Source organism: Bufo bufo, chromosome 6 (assembly GCF_905171765.1).
Source record: "Bufo bufo chromosome 6, aBufBuf1.1, whole genome shotgun sequence".
NCBI classification, from domain to species: Eukaryota; Metazoa; Chordata; class Amphibia; order Anura; family Bufonidae; genus Bufo; species Bufo bufo.
This window is the reverse complement of record NC_053394.1, coordinates 240,688,519-240,713,223: the sequence shown is the minus strand read 5'-3', so window position 1 is coordinate 240,713,223 and position 24,705 is coordinate 240,688,519. Positions and strand designations below refer to the sequence as shown.

Sequence of the window (24,705 nt, the reverse complement as noted above, 5' to 3'; positions counted from 1 at the left end):
CTGGGAGGGTGTCCGGGAGATCGAAAGCTGGATCGCCCCCTCCCAGCCAGAGACTCTCACACTTATCCCGGTTGATCATGGACCCGGATGCCTCCGAGTAGCGGTCCACCTCAGACATCACGTATTCCGCCTCCCCTTTCGAGGACACGAAAATGGTGACATCGTCAGCGTACGCTACTGTCCTCAGAGTGGCTTCCGGCGCCGCCGGATCCATCCCGACTCCCGCCAACGGTCCACGATTGACCCTCTTAAGAAAGGGATCAATCGCGAACACGTATAAAAGCGGGCTCAAAGGACAACCCTGGCGAACGCCAGACCCAACCTCAAAAGGACAGCCAGACCAACCGTTCACAAGCGGGAAACTCTCCGCCCCCGCATACAAGATCTTTAACCAATCGACAAACCCCCCCGGCAGGCCATACTTCAGAAGGACCGACCAGAGGTACTCGTGGTTCACCCGATCAAACGCCTTTGCTTGATCTAAGGACAGCATGTACCCCTTCCAGTGGCCTGCCCTACTCTGTTCCACTGCCTCTCGGACACCGAGGACAGCACTAAAAGTGCTGCGGCCTGGAACCGAGCAATGCTGAGCCACCGAAAGAAGCTGAGGCGCGAACTTCACCAGCCTGTTAAACAGTATCTTGGCCAGAATCTTTCTGTCCGTATTGAGAAGTGCTATGGGACGCCAGTTCTCAATACGGCTCGGATCCTTACCCTTTGATAGAAGGATCAGTGCTGACCTCCTCATTGACCGAGGCAGAGTGCCCGAGGATAGACACTCATTGAATACCTCAGTCAAGAGGGGACATAAAGAGTCCTTAAAGGTCCTATAAAACTCGGATGTTAAGCCATCCGGGCCTGGCGACTTCTTCAGAGCTAACCCTTCCACCGCCAGGATAACTTCCTCCTTTCTGATCTCTTCTACCAAAACGTCAAAAGAGAGGTGAGCCTCTGACTCGGGGGTGATTTCAGCCAGGAAAGCCGACATCCTGTCCCGATCCAGATCCCTCTTCCCCAAGAGGCACGAGTAAAAGGATCTGACGACTTCCAGGATCCCTGATCTGGACCTGTTCAGAGACCCTGTACCATCAATCAGTCCTGTTATTAGTTTACTCTTCACTGACATCTTACAGTTTCTGTAGGGGTCGGGCGAGCGGTACCTCCCGAAGTCCCTCTCAAAAACTAAAGATGTGTGTCTATCATACTGGCACCTCTTGAGCAAAGATTTCACCCTGGAGATGTCCTCGCGGCTACCTCCAGTCGAGACCAGATCTTCGAGTTTCCTCCTCAGACTCTGATACAGGCGGTACCTGTCCAGAGACCTGAGGCTCGAGAGCTGGCGGAAGAACTTTGCAGCCCGATCTTTGAATACCTCCCACCACTCTGACTTAGTGTCACAGAGATCCAGCAAGGCTACCTGATTCTGAAGAAAGTCCTCAAAGGATTGTCTCACCTCTGCTTCCTCCAGGACCCCCGCATTCAGCTTCCAGTAACCTCTTCCCATTTGGGGGGATTCTGAAATATTCAGAGAAAACATAATCAGACAGTGATCAGAGAATTCTACCTCCACAATTCTCAAGGGCGAGAAAGTAGTCTCCTCTTTCAAAAAAAACCTGTCTATTCTAGACCTAATCCTATCTCCTCTATAGTAAGTGAAACCCCCGTGGTCTGGGGTGTGCCTAATGTGGACATCCACCAGACGAGCCTCACTAGCTATACTATTTAACGCTATACTGTCATAAGCCAGCCGGTCTCTGGTGCCTCCCCTATCTTGGGACCTCACGATGGTGTTGAAGTCCCCACCAAAGACCACTTGCCGGCTTGTAAAAAGGAAAGGCTTGATCCTCATAAAGAGACATTTCCTGTCCCACTTGGACTGGGGCCCATAGATGTTAATTAGGCGCAGTTCCTGTCCCTTCATGAGGATATCTAAAACCAAACACCTCCCCATTTCCAGCTCAACCACCCGTCGGCATTCTACCGGTACGGTGAAAAGGACCGCCACTCCGCTATACGGCTCAGCCGCAAGAGACCAGAAGGAGGGCCCAGATCTCCACTCCCTTTTTGCTTTGTGCACCTCTGCCAAGTTTGACAGCCTGGTCTCCTGCAAAAATAAAACGTCAGCTTCAACGCGGCTGAAAAAATCAAAGGCTGTGTAGCGAGCCGCATCAGATTTAACGCTGGCGACATTAATGGTCGCCAGTGTGAGCTGAGTGGGTACCGCCATACTTGGTGTTTAAGCTGAATGTCCTCCATCCTTCCCACCCTTCCTACTCCTCCCGGGGCTATCCTCTAAGGCGGCGCGACCTCTTTTGAGAGAGACGGTGGTGTCCATGCCTTCTGTCACCACCGCTCCCTCTTGCGTACCGCCCCTGCCTTTCTCAGTTCCGGGAATCGAGTTTGCCTCCTCTTCTGGGGACCCTACATCCACACCAGAGAGGGGCACGGGGCCTCCTGGAAGCTCTCCCTCCTTCGCCTCCGGTACCCCACTTCTTACCTCCTCCCCGGATGAAGAGGAGGCGGAGGTCTCATCCAAAGTGAGATACCGGTTGGAGAGCTCAAGAGGGGAGCCAGTTACGCCTTCCCTGGCTACTTTGGTCGGGCTCGTTCTCTTTTTTGAGTACCGTTTCCGTCTGTTGGTATAGGACCCAGTCTCACTACCCTCTGCTGCGCTTTCGTAGTGCGAAGACTGGGTCCCATCGGCTCGGTCTAGTCTCCTGACTTCCGCACTTAGCTCCCTGTCCCCTAGGGTCTCCGAACTACGGGAGTCAGCCACTTGGGGAGGGGCAGACATCACCCCATTGTGGAGGGGTTCCTTCTGCTCCCTCTCCGCCTGGCGTCTCTCCCTCCGCCTCTGCCGGGACGGACCGCTCTTGGTCTTCACTGACCCCTCAACTCGACTGTCTCCGCCAGCACCCGCCTCAGCCGAAGGGACCTCCCGGCCCACTCCTGCGTGAGCTCGGGCCGCATTAACCTCTGAGAGGGGACAACGACTAAATGGGTGTCCGAGCACACCACACAGGTTGCACCTAATCTCCTTGCAAGATGCGGCAAGGTGACCTGTCCCTCCACACAACGCGCACTTCTGCACTTGGCAGCTGGCGCTGAAGTGTGAAGGGCTGCCGCACTTGTGACAGAGCTTAGGCTGCCCCCTGTAGAAAACAAGAATCCTATCCCGACCGATGAAGGCAGAGGATGGAATGTGGGAAACCGTACTTCCCAGACATTTCAACTTCACATTGAAAGTCCAGGCTCCCGACCAAATGCCAAATTCGTCCAGGTTTTTGGATGGTACACCCTGGACGTCACCGTACCTGCTAAGCCAGGTCAGAATATCAACGCAAGAAAGCGATTCGTTACGGGTCAAAACGGTCACTTTCTTGACGTTGTTCTGACGGGTTATCGCCTGGGCGAAAAACCCCTTCCAATCCGGTAAGTTATTCACCAGCTCATACCCGGACCAGAAAAGCTCTAGGCCCTCCGGCCGGGCAAAGCTGATGTCGAACTCCTTGGAACCGTAGGGATGTATCAGGGCGAAGATGTCAACCACCCTGAAACCCATCCCAAGCAGGAGCTCCACCACCCTTTTCCTTGTAGGGCAGGCATCATTGCTTCTCCACTTGAGACAGACTACATTCCGTCTGGTCCCAGGGCCGGTTGTGGGCAGGGACCAGGTGGTCTCGCCCCCCCTTTCCTCTCGGAAAGCTCGCAGGCCGTGCCTGTCTATCCATAAGGATAGGTCCACTTTCTCACCCTCTACTATCATCGAACTCTCCCCCTTTTTGAGGGTCTCCAGGAGTCGCCGCTGCAAGTCACCAACCGCGACTCCCGGGAATGAGGAAGCCAACGAGGACAGCCCCTCCCCCCCCCACGGCCGCAGCCACACTGGCATAACTTCTGCCAGGTGTTACGGCCGCAGGAGGGGCAACCGAACCGGCCCCCCCCACTACACTAATACCAGGTGCCGCACCGGATCCCTCCGGAGGGCGGACACCAGGAGCCGCAGCCACCGCTTTTTCAGCGACGGTCCGCTGACCCCCAGCATCCATCCCACCTTTGGGGCCAGATGCAGCACCCTTACCAACACCACTACCACCACCCTGCTTGCATGCCCCCTTTCTCTCTGCTGGGACAGCTGGTGCAGCAAAAACACTTTTTTCATTATTTACTTTTTTTCTTACATTGTCACTTCCACTGCCACTGGACAAGCCCCCCTCTGCTGCCCTCAAGATCTGGGCATCTGAGATTATACACCTCTCCTCCCCAGCACTTAATTCGGCGCCGGAGGAGGAGGCAGAAACAGAGGGGGCGTGTCCAGTGGCAATGTACATCGCCATATGCTCCGGCGCGATAACTCCTTTTTTTACAGAGGACCGGGGCGCCGCAGACCTATTTTTCCCGGCAGTCCCGGCCCCTGGATCTTCGACGCGCAGACGTTTTACAGCGCCCGCGCATTTACTCTCACCTCCGGAAGTGCATCCAGAGGCGCGACCGGGCACCCCCCCGGCCACGCCCACATGCGTGCCAACAGGAGGACGCCCGGACACACCCCCAGACACACCCCCAGACGCGCTTTCGGTCACGTTCACCACCATCTCCCCTGATCCCCTCCGCACATTTGCAGCCGCAGGAGGGGACTCAGGGCTCTCACCGCCTTGTGTGGGAGGATTGGTGACCCCATCACACCGCCCGAGCACCACCCTACACGCCGAGATGGCAGGCAGAGCAGGCGGAGCGGCGGGCGGGGCCACCTTTTTCACGGAGGCTAGCCCCGGCGCCGGACCACCCCCCCCTCCCACTGGGGAGTGGCCATCAGCACCGGAGGCCCCCGATTGAACCAAGGTTTCGCCACTCTTCCCCCTCTCCATGTCGGCGTTCGGCGCCATCTTAGAACACACGCTGCCTTCTACAGGCAGAGAAACGGGGACACTAACCTGCGGAGCACCTGGCACAGACTTTTCAGCCTGTACCAAGCGCTCCGCAGGGACATAAACAAAGTATGATTCCACTGCCTGCTCTTTTTTCTTCTTGTTCTTTCCCTTTCTTTTTTTCTTTCTTTGTTCAGTTTCTTCCAATAGTTCATCACCGAAAGCAAAATCCTGTAATTGTACAGGGGACTCTATCCGTCGAATCTCCTCCATCAGCCCACCTCCTCTGCTGCCCTCATCCTCGCTAAAGACCTCTGCGGCCGATGATTCGCCACCCTCGGACGGGGGTAATCCTGCTTGCTGCGCCGGGATGCTGCTGTAATCTCCCGGCACGGACCACTGTGAGTCTGCTGGAGGAGCTGGCGCAGGTTCCGGCTGAACCGACTGGGAGCTGACAGACGCAGACGACACCCTGGGCACGTGGACTACCTCATCCTCGCTGTCGCTATCTGCACGCCTTTCTCTCCGTTCCTCCGCCATTTTCAGGAATCTCTCCTCATTTAATAGCTTTTCCTTAAAAGCTCCGCTCCCATTTAAAAGCTTTACCCTTTTTTCCTCTGCCTCCTTTACCTCTCCTTTGAGCCTCTTTATCTTCGCAGAGATAGGAGGTCTTTGCTTACTGTTTGTTAAGTTCGCCTTTACCCTAAGCTGTTTAAGCTCCTGGCCAAGGCTCCTGAGGTGCCGTCCCAGCTCTTGGAACTCATAGAGATGGTACGCCACACGGGAGCTGTAGGTTTCAATGGTCTCCTTTTCCCTCCGAGACCCCCAACCTACCTGGGACGGCACCTCCTGTTCCTCTGCGGGAAGACTTCTTCCTCCATGCGGCCTCAGGTCTTCAGGGGGGACACGGCTGCCACCACCGCGTCGAGATGATGCTACCCCCTCGCCGCCATCACTCCTGGCCGGTCGCTGCGACCCTCTACTCCCCTCCGACCCATGCCGGGGAGCAGAGGCACCCTCGTGCGTTGACATGGCCGCAGGACCCTGCCAGCTCCCTAAGGAGAGGCAGGGCCTGGGCTGGGGAGAAGGTGGAAACTCTCCCCACAAGCCTGGTTCCGCCCAGGGGATTCAGATGGTAGGAAATCACCCTGGGCCTTGCTGCCTCTGGAAGTTCAGGAGCTCCACCCAAGCACGTCCTCCCTCCTTGCTGGCTGGAGCTGCACTGCAATTACCGCGGCTGCTGGCACCAGACTTGCCCTCCAATAGATCCTCGTTAAAGGATTTAAAGTGTACTCATTCCAATTACAGGGCCTCGAAAGAGTCCTGTATTGTTATTTTTCGTCACTACCTCCCCGAGTCGGGAGTGGGTAATTTGCGCGCCTGCTGCCTTCCTTGGATGTGGTAGCCGTTTCTCAGGCTCCCTCTCCGGAATCGAACCCTGATTCCCCGTTACCCGTGGTCACCATGGTAGGCGCAGAAAGTACCATCGAAAGTTGATAGGGCAGACATCCGAATGGATCGTCGCCGTCACGGGGACGTGCGATCGGCCCGAGGTTATCTAGAGTCACCAAAGCGGCCGGGGAGAGCGGCGGCGGGCGGGAATCGGGGAGGCCGAGACCACCCCCGCCCGCGGGCCCCGCCGCGCCCGGGCCCCCGGATTGTTTTTGGTCTGATAAATGCACGCATCCCTGGGGGTCAGCGCTCGTCGGCATGTATTAGCTCTAGAATTACCACAGTTATCCAAGTAACGGTTGGAGCGATCAAAGGAACCATAACTGATTTAATGAGCCATTCGCAGTTTCACTGTACCGGCCGTGCGTACTTACACGTGCATGGCTTAATCTTTGAGACAAGCATATGCTACTGGCAGGATCAACCAGGTAGGCGACGGAGCGAGGAGGGGCGGTTTCCCGGAGAAACGCGCGCCCCCCGGTGCGGAGAGGGAGGAGGAGGTGGACGGAAAGATCCGGAGTCTGACCGAACGCCCCTGAAGGGCCGTGCGCGGCCCTCTTCCTCCCCCTCCTAGCCGCTGAGAGCAGAGGAGCAGACGAGGGCGGTGGGGGTGAGAGGGAAGGAGGTGTATCCGGAGGACGAGGAGAAGAAGCCCCCAGGGCAGAGGCCCGGGGACGGGTCGCCTGCCTCTCGGGCTCCTTATCTACCCGCTTCAACCCTGTAGTCTCTCTTCTCTGGCAAAAACTCAGGGCTATGCGGCGCGAGTGATCCCTGCCCGGTGGCGCGGGTTCACCCCGCCGTGGGGGTCGCCAACGAGTGGTGCCCGACAGCAGAGAAGGGCGCGCAGCCGCCACGCTGGGGGGACGCCGCAGGGACAACCGGGGTTTACTGGGGAGCAGCAGAGGGCAGACACCCCACGCTTCCCTTAGGCCCAAAACGAATCGGGTGACTGGGGAGCGGCGGAGGGCATACGACCCAAGCGTCCCTTAGGCCCGGGAGGTCCTCCCGCGGCGAGACAGCGCGACTTCAGGCGCCTTTTTTCTGGAAGTACGGGCGTACGGGTGTCGACGGCAGAGAAGACACGCAGCCGTCGAGCGGAGGGCGCCGCGGGAAAGGAAACGGCCCGCCCGGGTTACTGGGGAGCGGCGGAGGGCAGACACCCCTCGCATCCCTTAGGCCCAAAATAAATCGGGTCGCTGGGGAGCGGCGGAGGGCGTACGAACCCACGCGTCCCTTAGGCCCAGGAGGCTGTCCTCCCTTGGTGAGACCGCAAGACTTCAAACGTGTTTCTTCTGCCACCTTCGGGTGTCGACCGCAGAGAAGACGTGCCTCCGCCGCACGGGGAACGCCGCACGGGGACGGAACGAACCCGGGTTACTGGGGAGTGACAGAGGGCAGACACCACCTACGCGTCCCTTAGGCCCGAAACAAATCGGGTGACTGGGGAGGCGGCGGAGGGCGTACAACCCACGCATCCCTTAGGCCCAGGAAGGCCCTCCCGTGGCGAGACCGCACGGTTTCAAACACATTTTCCTGCCCGTTCGGGTGTTTGGGTGTCGACCGCAGAGAAGATGTGCCGCCGCACGGGGCGCACCGCAGGGATGGAACAACTCGGGTTACTGGGGAGAGGCAGAGGGCAGACACCCCACGCATCCCTTAGGCCCGAAATAAATCGGGTCGCTGGGGAGCGGCGGAGGGCATACGAACCCACGCGTCCCTTAGGCCCAGGAGGCTGTCCTCCCGTGGTGAGACCGCAAGACTTCAAACATGTTTCTTCTGCCCCTTCGGGTGTCGACCGCAGAGAAGACGTGCCTCCGCCGCACGGGGAACGCCGCACGGGGACGGAACGAACCCGGGTTACTGGGGAGTGACAGAGGGCAGACACCACCTACGCGTCCCTTAGGCCCGAAACAAATCGGGTGACTGGGGAGGCGGCGGAGGGCGTACGACCCACGCATCCCTTAGGCCCAGGAAGGCCCTCCCATGGCGAGACCGCACGGTTTCAAACACATTTTCCTGCCCGTTCGGGTGTTTGGGTGTCGACCGCAGAGAAGATGTGCCGCCGCACGGGGCGCACCGCAGGGACGGAACGACTCGGGTTACTGGGGAGAGGCAGAGGGCAGACACCCCACGCATCCCTTAGGCCCGAAACTAATCAGGTCGCTGGGGAGCGGCGGAGGGCATACGACCCACGCGTCCCTTAGGCCCGGGAGGTCCTCCCGCGGCGAGACCGCGCGTTTTAAGACGCCTTTTTTTTCTGCCCGTTCGGAGCGAGCTCGACAGGACAGCCAGAGGGGGTTCCCCCCAAGCAACCCACCCCCGGCAGCGGGAGCTGGGCGAGGGGGTTGCACGGATGAGGGGACCGCCACGAGCGCCGCGACACACAGCGTCGAACCCGGGCTAGAAGGGAGAGGGGACACACTCGCCATATGCCGGCACGGACTCCAAAGTCCGGCCGAGCGAGGGTCCCTACCCGCCGGGTCACGACAAGCCAAATCGATCAATGGTGGAGAAAGCAGGGGAAGGAGTGGGGGACTCCTGCCCAGGTCCCTGGAACTGCCGGTGGGATGCGTCCACCCAGTTCACTCCCCTGGGCCTCTCTACCTTCTTCCGGGAGGTGTTGGAAAGGGGGGCCCCCTTTCGTGTCACATGCCGCTGAGACCCAGGGGTGTCGAGCCGTCCTGCCCAGCCCCTGGAACTGCTGTCGGTATGCGACGGCCAGGTTCGATCTCATAGCTGGTTCTCTCGCTCAAACCAACAAAGTCCATCTTTCTACCTTCTCTGGCCGGCGGGAGGAGTGTGGGACTCCTGCCCAGGCCCCTCGAACTGCCGGTGGGATGCCCCCACCCAGTTCGCTCCCCTGGGCCTCTCTACCTTCTTCCGGGAGGTGTTGGAAAGGGGGGCCCCCTTTCATGTCACATGCCGCTGAGACCCAGGGGTGTCGAGCCCTCATGCCCAGCCTCTGGAACTGCTGTCGGTAAGAGACAGCCAGGTTCGATCTCATAGCTGGTCCTCTCGCTCAAACCGTCAAACCGACAAAGTCTACCTTCTCTTGCCGGCGGGAGGAGCGAGGAACTCCTGCCCAGGCCCGTCGAACTGCCGGTGGGATGCGCCCACCCAGTTCGCTCCCCTTGGCCTCTCTACCTTCTTCCGGGAGGTGTTGGAAAGGGGGGCCCCCTTTCGTGTCACATGCCGCTGAGACCCAGGGGTATCGAGCCGTCATGCCCAGCCTCTGGAACTGCTGTCGGTATAAGACGGCCAGGTTCGATCTCATAGCTGGTTCTCTCGCTCAAACCAACAAAGTCCATCTTTCTACCTTCTCTGGCCGGCGGGAGGAGTGTGGGACTCCTGCCCAGGCCCCTCGAACTGCCGGTGGGATGCGCCCACCCAGTTCGCTCCCCTGGGCCTCTCTACCTTCTTCCGGGAGGTGTTGGAAAGGGGGGCCCCCTTTCGTGTCACATGCCGCTGAGACCCAGGGGTGTCGAGCCCTCATGCCCAGCCTCTGGAACTGCTGTCGGTATGAGACGGCCAGGTTCGATCTCATAGCTGGTTCTCTCGCTCAAACCAACAAAGTCCATCTTTCTACCTTCTCTGGCCGGCGGGAGGAGTGTGGGACTCCTGCCCAGGCCCGTCGAACTGCCGGTGGGATGCGCCCACCCAGTTCGCTCCCCTGGGCCTCTCTACCTTCTTCCGGGAGGTGTTGGAAAGGGGGGCCCCCTTTCGTGTCACATGCCGCTGAGACCCAGGGGTGTCGAGCCCTCATGCCCAGCCTCTGGAACTGCTGTCGGTAAGAGACAGCCAGGTTCGATCTCATAGCTGGTCCTCTCGCTCAAACCAACAAAGTCCATCTTTCTACCTTCTCTGGCCGGCGGGAGGAGTGTGGGACTCCTGCCCAGGCCCGTCGAACTGCCGGTGGGATGCGCCCACCCAGTTCGCTCCCCTGGGCCTCTCTACCTTCTTCCGGGAGGTGTTGGAAAGGGGGGCCCCCTTTCGTGTCACATGCCGCTGAGACCCAGGGGTGTCGAGCCCTCATGCCCAGCCTCTGGAACTGCTGTCGGTAAGAGACAGCCAGGTTCGATCTCATAGCTGGTCCTCTCGCTCAAACCATCAAACCGACAAAGTCTACCTTCTCTTGCCGGCGGGAGGAGCGAGGAACTCCTACCCAGGCCCGTCGAACTGCCGGTGGGATGCGCCCACCCAGTTCGCTCCCCTTGGCCTCTCTACCTTCTTCCGGGAGGTGTTGGAAAGGGGGGCCCCCTTTCGTGTCACATGCCGCTGAGACCCAGGGGTCTCGAGCCGTCATGCCCAGCCTCTGGAACTGCTGTCGGTAAGAGACAGCCAGGTTCGATCTCAAAGCTGGTCCTCTCGCTCAAACCGTCAAACCGACAAAGTCTACCTTCTCTTGCCGGCGGGAGGAGCGAGGAACTCCTGCCCAGGCCCGTCGAACTGCCGGTGGGATGCGCCCACCCAGTTCGCTCCCCTTGGCCTCTCTACCTTCTTCCGGGAGGTGTTGGAAAGGGGGGCCCCCTTTCGTGTCACATGCCGCTGAGACCCAGGGGTCTCGAGCCGTCATGCCCAGCCTCTGGAACTGCTGTCGGTAAGAGACAGCCAGGTTCGATCTCATAGCTGGTCCTCTCGCTCAAACCGTCAAACCGACAAAGTCTACCTTCTCTTGCCGGCGGGAGGATCGAGGGGCTCCTGCCCAGGCCCCGTGGGACCACCGGGGGGGGACAACTACACCGGATTCACCCTCCTCGGTCGCCCGCTTCCGAATAGCAAGTCCCCCTTACCCTTTTCTGGAGAAAGGGCCGGGGTGGGGGACTCCTTCCCGGGCCTCTGGAACTGCTGGCGGGATGCGCCCCTCGACTCCATCCCCTTGTCATGGTTCTCTCTATCTCTCTCTCTCTCCAAATAAAATGACAAAGTCCACACGCTTCTCTGTGCCGGCGGGAGGAGTGGGGGACTCCTACCCAGGCCCCTGGAACTGCTGGTGGGATGTGACCACACAGTTCACACCCCCGGAGCCTCTCTACCTTCTTCTCGGCCCCCTTAGGGGCTGGGAAGCCGAGACTTGAAGGACTTGTAGAGGGGGACTTGTGCTCAGAGCGGCGCGACACACAGCGTCGAACCCGGGCTAGAAGGGAGAGGGGACACTCTCGCCGTAAGCCGGCACGGACTCCAAAGTCCGGCCGAGCGAGGGTCCCTACCCGCCGGGTCGCGACATGCCAAATCGATCTAGGGTGGAGGAGGTTCGCACAGACAACAAGATCCGAGGGTGGAGAAAGCAGAAGGGAGGAGTGGGGGACTCCTACCCAGGCCCCTGGAACTGCTGGTGGGATGTGAACACAGTGTTCACCCCCTGGAGCCTCTCTACCTTCTTCTCGGCCCCCCCTTCGGCGCTAGGAAGCCGAGACTTGCAGGGCTGGTAGAAGGGGGACTTGGGCTCTGAGAGGAGACCTCCGGCTTGTCTGTACCACCTTCCCTCTGGGAATGGCAGAGGGGGGAAATCAGAAATTCTTACCCGCCTACGGTGCTTCTTTCCTGGGCAGACATTTCCAAAAATCCCCCCTGAATCTGAGGAAGTCTTGCCTCCCAGCCAACACCTCGGATGTCATGGAACTGATGGTGGGATCAAATCACCCTGTCCACCCCCCAGGGTCTCTCTACCTTCTTCCGGGAGGTGTTGGAAAGGGGGGCCCCCTTTCGTGTCACATGCCGCTGAGACCCAGGGGTGTCGAGCCCTCATGCCCAGCCTCTGGAACTGCTGTCGGTAAGAGACAGCCAGGTTCGATCTCATAGCTGGTCCTCTCGCTCAAACCAACAAAGTCCATCTTTCTACCTTCTCTGGCCGGCGGGAGGAGTGTGGGACTCCTGCCCAGGCCCGTCGAACTGCCGGTGGGATGCGCCCACCCAGTTCGCTCCCCTGGGCCTCTCTACCTTCTTCCGGGAGGTGTTGGAAAGGGGGGCCCCCTTTCGTGTCACATGCCGCTGAGACCCAGGGGTGTCGAGCCCTCATGCCCAGCCTCTGGAACTGCTGTCGGTAAGAGACAGCCAGGTTCGATCTCATAGCTGGTCCTCTCGCTCAAACCATCAAACCGACAAAGTCTACCTTCTCTTGCCGGCGGGAGGAGCGAGGAACTCCTACCCAGGCCCGTCGAACTGCCGGTGGGATGCGCCCACCCAGTTCGCTCCCCTTGGCCTCTCTACCTTCTTCCGGGAGGTGTTGGAAAGGGGGGCCCCCTTTCGTGTCACATGCCGCTGAGACCCAGGGGTCTCGAGCCGTCATGCCCAGCCTCTGGAACTGCTGTCGGTAAGAGACAGCCAGGTTCGATCTCAAAGCTGGTCCTCTCGCTCAAACCGTCAAACCGACAAAGTCTACCTTCTCTTGCCGGCGGGAGGAGCGAGGAACTCCTGCCCAGGCCCGTCGAACTGCCGGTGGGATGCGCCCACCCAGTTCGCTCCCCTTGGCCTCTCTACCTTCTTCCGGGAGGTGTTGGAAAGGGGGGCCCCCTTTCGTGTCACATGCCGCTGAGACCCAGGGGTCTCGAGCCGTCATGCCCAGCCTCTGGAACTGCTGTCGGTAAGAGACAGCCAGGTTCGATCTCATAGCTGGTCCTCTCGCTCAAACCGTCAAACCGACAAAGTCTACCTTCTCTTGCCGGCGGGAGGATCGAGGGGCTCCTGCCCAGGCCCCGTGGGACCACCGGGGGGGGACAACTACACCGGATTCACCCTCCTCGGTCGCCCGCTTCCGAATAGCAAGTCCCCCTTACCCTTTTCTGGAGAAAGGGCCGGGGTGGGGGACTCCTTCCCGGGCCTCTGGAACTGCTGGCGGGATGCGCCCCTCGACTCCATCCCCTTGTCATGGTTCTCTCTATCTCTCTCTCTCTCCAAATAAAATGACAAAGTCCACACGCTTCTCTGTGCCGGCGGGAGGAGTGGGGGACTCCTACCCAGGCCCCTGGAACTGCTGGTGGGATGTGACCACACAGTTCACACCCCCGGAGCCTCTCTACCTTCTTCTCGGCCCCCTTAGGGGCTGGGAAGCCGAGACTTGAAGGACTTGTAGAGGGGGACTTGTGCTCAGAGCGGCGCGACACACAGCGTCGAACCCGGGCTAGAAGGGAGAGGGGACACTCTCGCCGTAAGCCGGCACGGACTCCAAAGTCCGGCCGAGCGAGGGTCCCTACCCGCCGGGTCGCGACATGCCAAATCGATCTAGGGTGGAGGAGGTTCGCACAGACAACAAGATCCGAGGGTGGAGAAAGCAGAAGGGAGGAGTGGGGGACTCCTACCCAGGCCCCTGGAACTGCTGGTGGGATGTGAACACAGTGTTCACCCCCTGGAGCCTCTCTACCTTCTTCTCGGCCCCCCCTTCGGCGCTAGGAAGCCGAGACTTGCAGGGCTGGTAGAAGGGGGACTTGGGCTCTGAGAGGAGACCTCCGGCTTGTCTGTACCACCTTCCCTCTGGGAATGGCAGAGGGGGGAAATCAGAAATTCTTACCCGCCTACGGTGCTCCTTTCCTGGGCAGACATTTCCAAAAATCCCCCCTGAATCTGAGGAAGTCTTGCCTCCCAGCCAACACCTCGGATGTCATGGAACTGATGGTGGGATCAAATCACCCTGTCCACCCCCCAGGGTCTCTCTACCTTCTTCCGGGAGGTGTTGGAAAGGGGGGCCCCCTTTCGTGTCACATGCCGCTGAGACCCAGGGGTCTCGAGCCGTCATGCCCAGCCTCTGGAACTGCTGTCGGTAAGAGACAGCCAGGTTTGATCTCATAGCTGGTTCTCTTTCTCAAAACGGCCAAACGGACACCCTTATGGAAGTTCAGCCCGGCGGGGCAAAATCGGAAAATGTTACCCGATTTGACTTCCATAGCCCCTGGATACATTTTGCACAAAGTCCCCCTGAATCATGGAAGTTCAGCCCAGAGCCCTTCTTTCAAGCTAGGGATCCAAGACTTGCAGGGATGGTAAAGGGGGACTTGGGCTCCGAGAGGAGACCTCCAGCTTGTCTGTACCACCTTCCCTCCGGGAATGGCAGAGGGGGGAAATCAGAAATTCTTACCCGCCTACGGTGCTCCTTTCCTGGGCAGACATTTCCAAAAATCCCCCCTGAATCTGTGGAAGTCTTGCCTCCCAGCCGACACCTCGGATGTCATGGAACTGATGGTGGGATCAAATCACCCTGTCCACCCCCCAGGGTCTCTCTACCTTCTTCCGGGAGGTGTTGGAAAGGGGGGCCCCCTTTCGTGTCACATGCCGCTGAGACCCAGGGGTCTCGAGCCGTCATGCCCAGCCTCTGGAACTGCTGTCGGTAAGAGACAGCCAGGTTCGATCTCATAGCTGGTTCTCTTTCTCAAAACGGCCAAACGGACACCCTTATGGAAGTTCAGCCCGGCGGGGCAAAATCGGAAAATGTTACCCGATTTGACTTCCATAGCCCCTGGATACATTTTGCACAAAGTCCCCCTGAATCATGGAAGTTCAGCCCAGCTCCCTTCTTTCAAGCTAGGGATCCAAGACTTGCAGGGATGGTAGAGGGGGACTTGGGCTCCAAGAGGAGACCTCCAGCTTGTCTGTACCACCTTCCCTCCGGGAATGGCAGAGGGGGAAAGTCAGATTATGTTACCCGATTTCGGTGCTCCTTTCCTGGGTAGACATTTCCAAAATCACCCCTACCTCTGTGGAAGTCTTTCCTCCAGTCGACACAGCGGATGTCATGGAACTGATGGTGGGATCAAAACACCCTGCCCACCTCCCATGGTCTCTCTACCTTCTTCCGGGAGGTGTTGGAAAGGGAGACCCCCTTTCGTGTCACATGCCTCTGAGACCCAGGGGTGTCGAGCCATCATGCCCAGCCTCTGGAACTGCTGCTGGGGAGAGACGGCCAGGTTCGCTCTCATATCTGGTTCTCTCGCTCAAACCATCAAATGATACCCTCTCTTGCCGGCAGAAAGGAGTGTGGGACTCCTGCCCAGGCCCCTGGAACTGTCAGTGGGATGCGCCCACCTAGTTCACCCCTTGGAGCCTCTCTACCTTCTTCTCGGTCCCCTTAAGGGCTAGGAAGCCGAGACTTGAAGGGCTTGTAGAGGGGGACTTGTGCTCCGAGATGAGGGGACCGCCACACACAGTGTCGAACCCAGGCTAGAAGGGAGAGGGGACGCACTCACCATATGCCGGCACGGACTCCAAAGTCCGGCCGAGCGAGGGTCCCTACCCGCCGGGTCGCGACATGCCAAATCGATCTAGGGTGTGTGAATGAGGTTCGCACAGACAACAAGATCCGAGGGTGGAGAATGCAGGGGGTGGAGTGGGGGACTCCTACCCAGGCCCCTGGAACCGCTGGTGGGATGAGACCACCCAGTTTGCCCCCTGAGGCATATCTCCCTTCTTCCAAGGGTTGTGCGAGACTTGACACTCATGCCATGATACACCACCTCTGCGGATCAGGAGAGGCCTATCATCGTGCCCAGCCTCTGGAACCGCTGGTGGGATGAGACCACCCAGTTCGCCCCGGGGCCAATCTCCCTTCTTCCAAGGGATGTGCGAGACTTGACTCCCATGCCATGATACACCACCTCTGTGGATCAGGAGAGGCTTATCATCGTGCCCAGCCTCTGGAACCGCTGGTGGGATGAGACCACCCAGTTCGCCCCGGGGCCAATCTCCCTTCTTCCAAGGGATGTGCGAGACTTGACTCCCATGCCATGATACACCACCTCTGTGGATCAGGAGAGGCTTATCATCGTGCCCAGCCTCTGGAACCGCTGGTGGGATGAGACCACCCAGTTCGCCCCGGGGCCAATCTCCCTTCTTCCAAGGGATGTGCGAGACTTGACTCCCATGCCATGATACACCACCTCTGTGGATCAGGAGAGGCTTATCATCGTGCCCAGCCTCTGGAACCGCTGGTGGGATGAGACCACCCAGTTTGCCCCTGGGCCAATCTCCCTTCTTCCAAGGGATGTGCGAGACTTGACTCCCATGCCATGATACACCACCTCTGTGGATCAGGAGAGGCTTATCATCGTGCCCAGCCTCTGGAACCGCTGGTGGGATGAGACCACCCAGTTCGCCCCGGGGCCAATCTCCCTTCTTCCAAGGGATGTGCGAGACTTGACTCCCATGCCATGATACACCACCTCTGTGGATCAGGAGAGGCTTATCATCGTGCCCAGCCTCTGGAACCGCTGGTGGGATGAGACCACCCAGTTTGCCCCTGGGCCAATCTCCCTTCTTCCAAGGGATGTGCGAGACTTGACTCCCATGCCATGATACACCACCTCTGTGGATCAGGAGAGGCTTATCATCGTGCCCAGCCTCTGGAACCGCTGGTGGGATGAGACCACCCAGTTTGCCCCGGGGCCAATCTCCCTTCTTCCAAGGGATGTGCGAGACTTGACTCCCATGCCATGATACACCACCTCTGTGGATCAGGAGAGGCTTATCATCGTGCCCAGCCTCTGGAACCGCTGGTGGGATGAGACCACCCAGTTCGCCCCGGGGCCAATCTCCCTTCTTCCAAGGGATGTGCGAGACTTGACTCCCATGCCATGATACACCACCTCTGTGGATCAGGAGAGGCTTATCATCGTGCCCAGCCTCTGGAACCGCTGGTGGGATGAGACCACCCAGTTCGCCCCGGGGCCAATCTCCCTTCTTCCAAGGGATGTGCGAGACTTGACTCCCATGCCATGATACACCACCTCTGTGGATCAGGAGAGGCTTATCATCGTGCCCAGCCTCTGGAACCGCTGGTGGGATGAGACCACCCAGTTCGCCCCTGGGCCAATCTCCCTTCTTCCAAGGGATGTGCGAGACTTGACTCCCATGCCATGATACACCACCTCTGTGGATCAGGAGAGGCTTATCATCGTGCCCAGCCTCTGGAACCGCTGGTGGGATGAGACCACCCAGTTCGCCCCGGGGCCAATCTCCCTTCTTCCAAGGGATGTGCGAGACTTGACTCCCATGCCATGATACACCACCTCTGTGGATCAGGAGAGGCTTATCATCGTGCCCAGCCTCTGGAACCGCTGGTGGGATGAGACCACCCAGTTCGCCCCTGGGCCAATCTCCCTTCTTCCAAGGGATGTGCGAGACTTGACTCCCATGCCATGATACACCACCTCTGTGGATCAGGAGAGGCTTATCATCGTGCCCAGCCTCTGGAACCGCTGGTGGGATGAGACCACCCAGTTCGCCCCGGGGCCAATCTCCCTTCTTCCAAGGGATGTGCGAGACTTGACTCCCATGCCATGATACACCACCTCTGTGGATCAGGAGAGGCTTATCATCGTGCCCAGCCTCTGGAACCGCTGGTGGGATGAGACCACCCAGTTCGCCCCGGGGCCAATCTCCCTTCTTCCAAGGGATGTGCGAGACTTGACTCCCATGCCATGATACACCACCTCTGTGGATCAGGAGAGGCTTATCATCGTGCCCAGCCTCTGGAACTGATGACCTGAGCCAACTTCATTTGAGATAGAAAAATAGTTTATTTCATTTACACATACATATTAATCACTGCTACTTGAAGTGTTGGGCAGACATTCCATCTCCCTCCCCACCATGTGTATTTCCTCCAGGAGGGCAGCGGCAGATGGGGTCCGGTCCTCATCACTACTACCAGATCTCTTCACCAGCTTGTAACCATGACAGATGTCATCTAGCACTTTCTCTCGGTAGTGCCTGTCCGCCGTGGAGTTTGTGTGTGCCAAGTACTTTGCAAACAGAGTCTTTTCAGGATCAGTGTACCTTGCAAGCGTCCAAGTTTCACAGACCTTCCTGACCACCTGACTGGAGATATCGGGGAGGTTATACCTGGGAACGAAGGGGAGAATAAGCTGAAGATCCGGGCAACAAAGAGACATAGAGCAGGGATAACTGCTTGGGCACTACTCACTTTGATTGGTAGCTCTTGATGTCTCGTGAAACAGTATGTCGCTCAGTTCCCACTGAAGAGAGGAAGAATTTATCCTCTGGATCGTCTATGTCACTTTTGGTTAGCAATGGCCGGACTTTTTCATAGTAGGCCTGAAACCACTGAGGAGAGAACAAGGGTACAAAATGTTTAAATGGAAGAGGGTGGGAGCTGAATAACACCCGGGGACCAGCAAAGGGGCATCTCTGCTCACACTCACCGACTCTTCATCATTGTCCAGCGCGAAAGCAGCAACTTGTTGAGTAGAGGTCTTGTGGGTTCTTACACCGATCACACATAGTTTTTCACCTTCGTACTCATGGTGAATCCTCTCATCCCACTCCCCCACCTGCAAGGAGAAGACATGAGGAGCGACGAATGGTGAAAAATAAACCCACATACTGAACCAGAAAAGCGGCTTACAGTCATGTTTTGGACTACCCCCGGTCGCTGAAGATGCTTCAAGACAAGAAGGCACTCTAGGTAGAGGATAATTTCAGTTTGCTGATAGGAAGTTGCACAGTTCGCCCAGGCTTGGGCTATGCACTTCAAGAACATGCTCTTGGCATCCCTGAGGACTGCTCGGCAATCGGATGGGCTGGGTGATTTTTGGCACAAGGCCGCGTACCTAAGACAAGGGGAGAAGGAAGACCAGAGAAGTTAGGTACTCACCCACAGGGAGTGGGGGAAGACCAACAAATTACTCCACCATCCCAGCCCTACCCCAGGCTCCACATTCACCTCTTGTCGACCCTGTCTCTTGAGAGCCTCTTGGATAGGATCTTTTGGATGTCCTCGGTGACCGTGATGAAGAACTTGCACTTCTTATACAGGTCAGGCTGCCTGATGGAAAGGTTGGTGGAGCGCATATTGTACTTTACGAACCGCCGGATACGCTGGATGCAGTTTAGCCTAGTCTGGTTAGAGAGCTTGGCTTCTAAGAGCTTGTCAAAGTAAGAACGAACCTTCTCAATATCGCTGACAAAGTCTAGGCAGGCACGTTGTGGGTTCATAAAGTATAGGAACCGGGCAACCGCATCCACCTCCTGCCTGTGATTGCTCAGGCCCAGCGTAGACCGCAGGTAATTGGCGTAAGGTTTCAACAGAGGATCCCCAGAGGGATGACGGTTGTACAGCCCAGCGTCCTGCATCCTCTTCCGTGCAGCACCTTTCCCTGTGGTTTTCAAAGTCCTAGAGGCAGGGGAAAAGGATGATGAGAAAAAGGAAACAGTCACGGTGGAACCATGAAAGCCAAGGTGCATCACCGAGGGTCGTGTACCCACCTGGCAGTGCATTGAAAGAACTTATCGTCGCTATCATCTGGAGACTCGGTTGTAGATAATAGGCCCATGGATCCTGAAGGGTTCACATCCCCCTCCACACCTGAAGGGGCCAGATCCACCTCCACTAGGCTCAGGGTTACGGAGGCACACTCCTCCACTGGGCTCACGGTTCCTGAAGAAACCTCCACCACCACTGGGCTAACGGTTCCTGAAGAACCCTCCTCTGGGCTCACAGTTCCTGAAGAAACCTCCACCACTGGGCTCAAGGTTACTGAAGCACCCTTGTCCTCCACCTCCACTAGGCTCAGGGTTATTGAAGCCTCATCCTCCTCCACTAGACCCACGGTTTCTGAAGCTACATCCTCCCAATCACTGCTGAGCTGGCAAACAGTTCCATGATCGTTGGGGGTGGAAGATGAAAGATGCTGGCTGGCCTGGGCAGGAGGAATAGGAGTACCAGACGTCAAACTGGCAGCGCTACAGAGAGAAGTAGAAGGTACGTAAGTAACTAGAAGGGTGTTCAGATGGGAACACAGGTGCACCACACATTGCAGGACCTTACCAGGGAGAAGGGGGCTTATCAATTATGGTAAACCCTCTGTCTTCCAGGAACCGTACGATGTCCTCAGTGGATTGAAGGGAGGCGACCTGATGGTAGCTGATTGTGGTACCACGGCTGGCAATGTTTTTCAGGGAGGTCTTGGAAGATAACAGACTGGATTGGATCTCATCGTCAGTACAAAGTCTCATGCAGCATCTCCTCAAGTGCGTGGATAGGTCTTTGTACACTTTGTGACAGACGGCACAGGAGAGGAAAGTCCGGTTGTGACTTGGAAGAGAGATAAAATCACAATATAAACATGGGTATGACAAATCACACACGCCGGCTTAGTGCTACTTCATGGAACTGCTGGCGGGATGCACCCACCCAGTTCACCCACGGTGCCTCTATACCTTCTTCCGCAAGGTGTGAGAGACAGGGATCCCTCCATGGCATGACACACCACCTATGTCGCCGGGGATAGGGGACCCCAACATGGCCAGCCGCTGGAACTGCTGGACGGGTGCACCTGTTAGGTGCATGCTCATTCACGTTTTCTCTTTGAAAACAACATAATCTGCCCTTCTCTTTGCCAGCGGGAGGAGTGAGGGACTCCTACCCAGGCCCCTGGAACTTCTGGTGGGATGAGACCACCCAGTTCACCCCAGGGCCTATCTACCTTCTCCCATGAGGTGTGAGAGACAGGGATCCCTCCATGGCATGACACACCACCTATGTCGCCGGGGATAGGGGACCCCAACATGGCCAGCCGCTGGAACTGCTGGACGGGTGCACCTGTTAGGTGCATGCTCATTCACGTTTTCTCTTTGAAAACAACATAATCTGCCCTTCTCTTTGCCAGCGGGAGGAGTGAGGGACTCCTACCCAGGCCCCTGGAACTTCTGGTGGGATGAGACCACCCAGTTCACCCCAGGGCCTATCTACCTTCTCCCATGAGGTGTGGGAGACAGGGATCCCTCCATGGCATGACACACCACCTATGTCGCCGGGGATAGGGGACCCCAACATGGCCAGCCGCTGGAACTGCTGGACGGGTGCACCTGTTAGGTGCATGCTCATTCACGTTTTCTCTTTGAAAACAACATAATCTGCCCTTCTCTTTGCCAGCGGGAGGAGTGAGGGACTCCTACCCAGGCCCCTGGAACTTCTGGTGGGATGAGACCACCCAGTTCACCCCAGGGCCTATCTACCTTCTCCCATGAGGTGTGGGAGACAGGGATCCCTCCATGGCATGACACACCACCTATGTCGCCGGGGATAGGGGACCCCAACATGGCCAGCCGCTGGAACTGCTGGACGGGTGCACCTGTTAGGTGCATGCTCATTCACGTTTTCTCTTTGAAAACAACATAATCTGCCCTTCTCTTTGCCAGCGGGAGGAGTGAGGGACTCCTACCCAGGCCCCTGGAACTTCTGGTGGGATGAGACCACCCAGTTCACCCCAGGGCCTATCTACCTTCTCCCATGAGGTGTGGGAGACAGGGATCCCTCCATGGCATGACACACCACCTATGTCGCCGGGGATAGGGGACCCCAACATGGCCAGCCGCTGGAACTGCTGGACGGGTGCACCTGTTAGGTGCATGCTCATTCACGTTTTCTCTTTGAAAACAACATAATCTGCCCTTCTCTTTGCCAGCGGGAGGAGTGAGGGACTCCTACCCAGGCCCCTGGAACTTCTGGTGGGATGAGACCACCCAGTTCACCCCAGGGCCTATCTACCTTCTCCCATGAGGTGTGGGAGACAGGGATCCCTCCATGGCATGACACACCACCTATGTCGCCGGGGATAGGGGACCCCAACATGGCCAGCCGCTGGAACTGCTGGACGGGTGCACCTGTTAGGTGCATGCTCATTCACGTTTTCTCTTTGAAAACAACATAATCTGCCCTTCTCTTTGCCAGCGGGAGGAGTGAGGGACTCCTACCCAGGCCCCTGGAACTTCTGGTGGGATGAGACCACCCAGTTCACCCCAGGGCCTATCTACCTTCTCCCATGAGGTGTGGGAGACAGGGATCCCTCCATGGCATGACACACCACCTATGTCGCCGGGGATAGGGGACCCCAACATGGCCAGCCGCTGGAACTGCTGGACGGGTGCACCTGTTAGGTGCATGCTCATTCACGTTTTCTCTTTGAAAACAACATAATCTGCCCTTCTCTTTGCCAGCGGGAGGAGTGAGGGACTCCTACCCAGGCCCCTGGAACTTCTGGTGGGATGAGACCACCCAGTTCACCCCAGGGCCTATCTACCTTCTCCCATGAGGTGTGGGAGACAGGGTACATTCGAACCCCTCACACTTCTACTGACAGGTGCCTCAGACCATGGAGCCACCAGCGGTCTGTCTGAAACAAGCTGAGCAGTGGCCTGAGGGACGCGGTGTCCCGGGAGAATCTGCTGACTGGTTTTGGGGTGCACTTAGCAGCCATAGCCTTTGGAGGACACGCTCGGCTAACATCCATTAAGCCGGCGGACGCTCGCATGGCGGCCGCTGGGCTGGCAGCGCAAAGGCCTCGGCGGACACTCGCACGGCGGCCGTGTGGCTGGCTGCCTGGAGGCTTCAGCGGACACCGGCATGACAGCCCCTGGGCTGGTACCCCCACAGGCTTCGGTGGACAGTGGCCATGCAGCCCCTAGGACTCGGCGGACACTCGAATGGCAGCCCGCAGTGCTCGGCTATAACTCGCCCGGCAGCTCCCCTGCAACCCACCCAGCACAGAGGGTTCCCATCATAGGGTCATACTCACAGCATGCCTCGTTCACGGCTGATCGGTGTCTGTTTCGGGGACGGGTACATGGCGAAATGCAAGCGAGGAGCAGTCTGCCATACATCACGTTGCTTGTGAAGCGAAAAAAAAAATGGTAAACGGCATTTACTTCCTTCACAATCAGATGCACCTGTCCGCCCAGCGTCCCGGGAACTCGGCAGCTAATGGGCTGGCGGCCGGAGTGATTGTAGGCACCTGATGCATGTCAGGGTCTGAATTATTAGATAGGTTAGATTAGTTAGTTAAAAGATCCAAGATACAGTTAGCTGATAGGTTTTAGTGCAGGGATCTGTGTAGGGCATTAGGTATAGGTAGTTAGGGACTTGAAAAGACCTCTAGATATAGATTAATAGTTTAGGTTAGTGTTTAGGGCTATTTAGAACAGATTTTAGGTTAGGTCAGTTAGGGATTTAGTGTAATTTTCTGTCTGTCCGTCCTTGTTTAAACTTCTGTTTGATTGCGTGTTTCTGTGTTATAGTTAATTTAAAACTTCAGTTTTGTTACATCTGTCTTGTCTTTGCGTCTGATTGTCCGCGTTTTTCTGTTTTATAGTTAGAAAAAAGAAAAAAAAAAAAAAAGTTTAGTTTTGTTTTTCGATTTGTTACATCTGTCTTGTCTTTGCGTCTGATTGTCCGCGTTTTTCTGTTTTATAGTTAGAAAAAAGAAAAAAAAAAAAAAGTTTAGTTTTGTGTTTCGATTTGTTACATCTGTCTTGTCTTTGCGTCTGATTGTCCGCGTTTTTCTGTTTTATAGTTAGAAAAAAGAAAAAAAAACAAAAAAAGTTTAGTTTTGTGTTTAGATTTGTTACATCTGTCTTGTCTTTGCGTCTGATTGTCCGCGTTTTTCTGTTTTATAGTTAGAAAAAAGAAAAAAAAAAAAAAAAGTTTAGTTTTGTGTTTAGATTTGTTACATCTGTCTTGTCTTTGCGTCTGATTGTGTGCGTGTTTTCTGTGTTTCTTATTTTTTCATAAATAAATCAAAAAAAAATTATACTTACTCTAAATTAGTCTAGTTTTGAAGTTAGGCGTTTTATTTATTTTCCGTTTATTACTTTAATTTATTTTTATTATTTTTTTGGGTTTACATTACAAGTTAAATCTATTTTGTTTTTTGACACACGTCCCTACCACAATAAACCTTTGGCCCAATCACTTGTACGTAAATTATGAGTGCACCGGGCCGTGCAGGCAGCCGCGGTCGGGCAAATAGAGGAGTCAGTTCCGTTGCTGGACCGCCGACAGCGCGGGGCCGCTCCTCCAGTCATGTACAGGCAGGTGCCAGTGGCAGTGGTGTCCGCCTGATCCGTGATTTTTTTAATTTTAGCAGCCGTCCAAGGGCCATACTTTCCCAGGACGCCGAGACAGTGATGGCTCTGGTGGCTGACTCGAATGACACAGAGTCCTCAGCCCCAGTTCATAGCAGCAGCAGTAGCGGCAGATCTACGCCTCCTGTACTAGCAACCCCCACTCCCACAGAATTGTCCCCGCTCATGTTTGAAGACGAGGACACAGAGCTGGACATTCTGGGGGAGGCTATTCAGGAGGGTGATTTACAGTTCAGCCCTCAAGATGGGCAGTACTTTTTGGAAGGGATGGGTGATAACGAGGAGGAGGGGGCAACGTCAATAAATACGCCTTTGGAATCCCTTCCAACAGGTGCGGGTGGTTTGAGCCACACAACTCCCGCATCTAGTCAGACCCAGGCGCCAGCAAGGGGACAGCGGAGAACAGTCAGGGGCTCCATGTTAGCTGTTCCCCTCAGTCCACCACAGTTTGGCACCGGGTCTGACGTTGAAAATGAGGAGGAGGGTGATGCCGAATGGGTGCCACCTATTTTGTCAAGTA

At 57.0% G+C, this 24,705-nt stretch overlaps 1 pseudogene; it reads right to left on the bottom strand.

Moving 5' to 3' along the window:
* The window catches only part of LOC121005640, a 113,944-nt pseudogene extending 108,044 nt beyond the window's left edge, over positions 1-5,900 (bottom strand).
* Between the last annotated feature and the right edge of the window lie 18,805 nt (positions 5,901-24,705).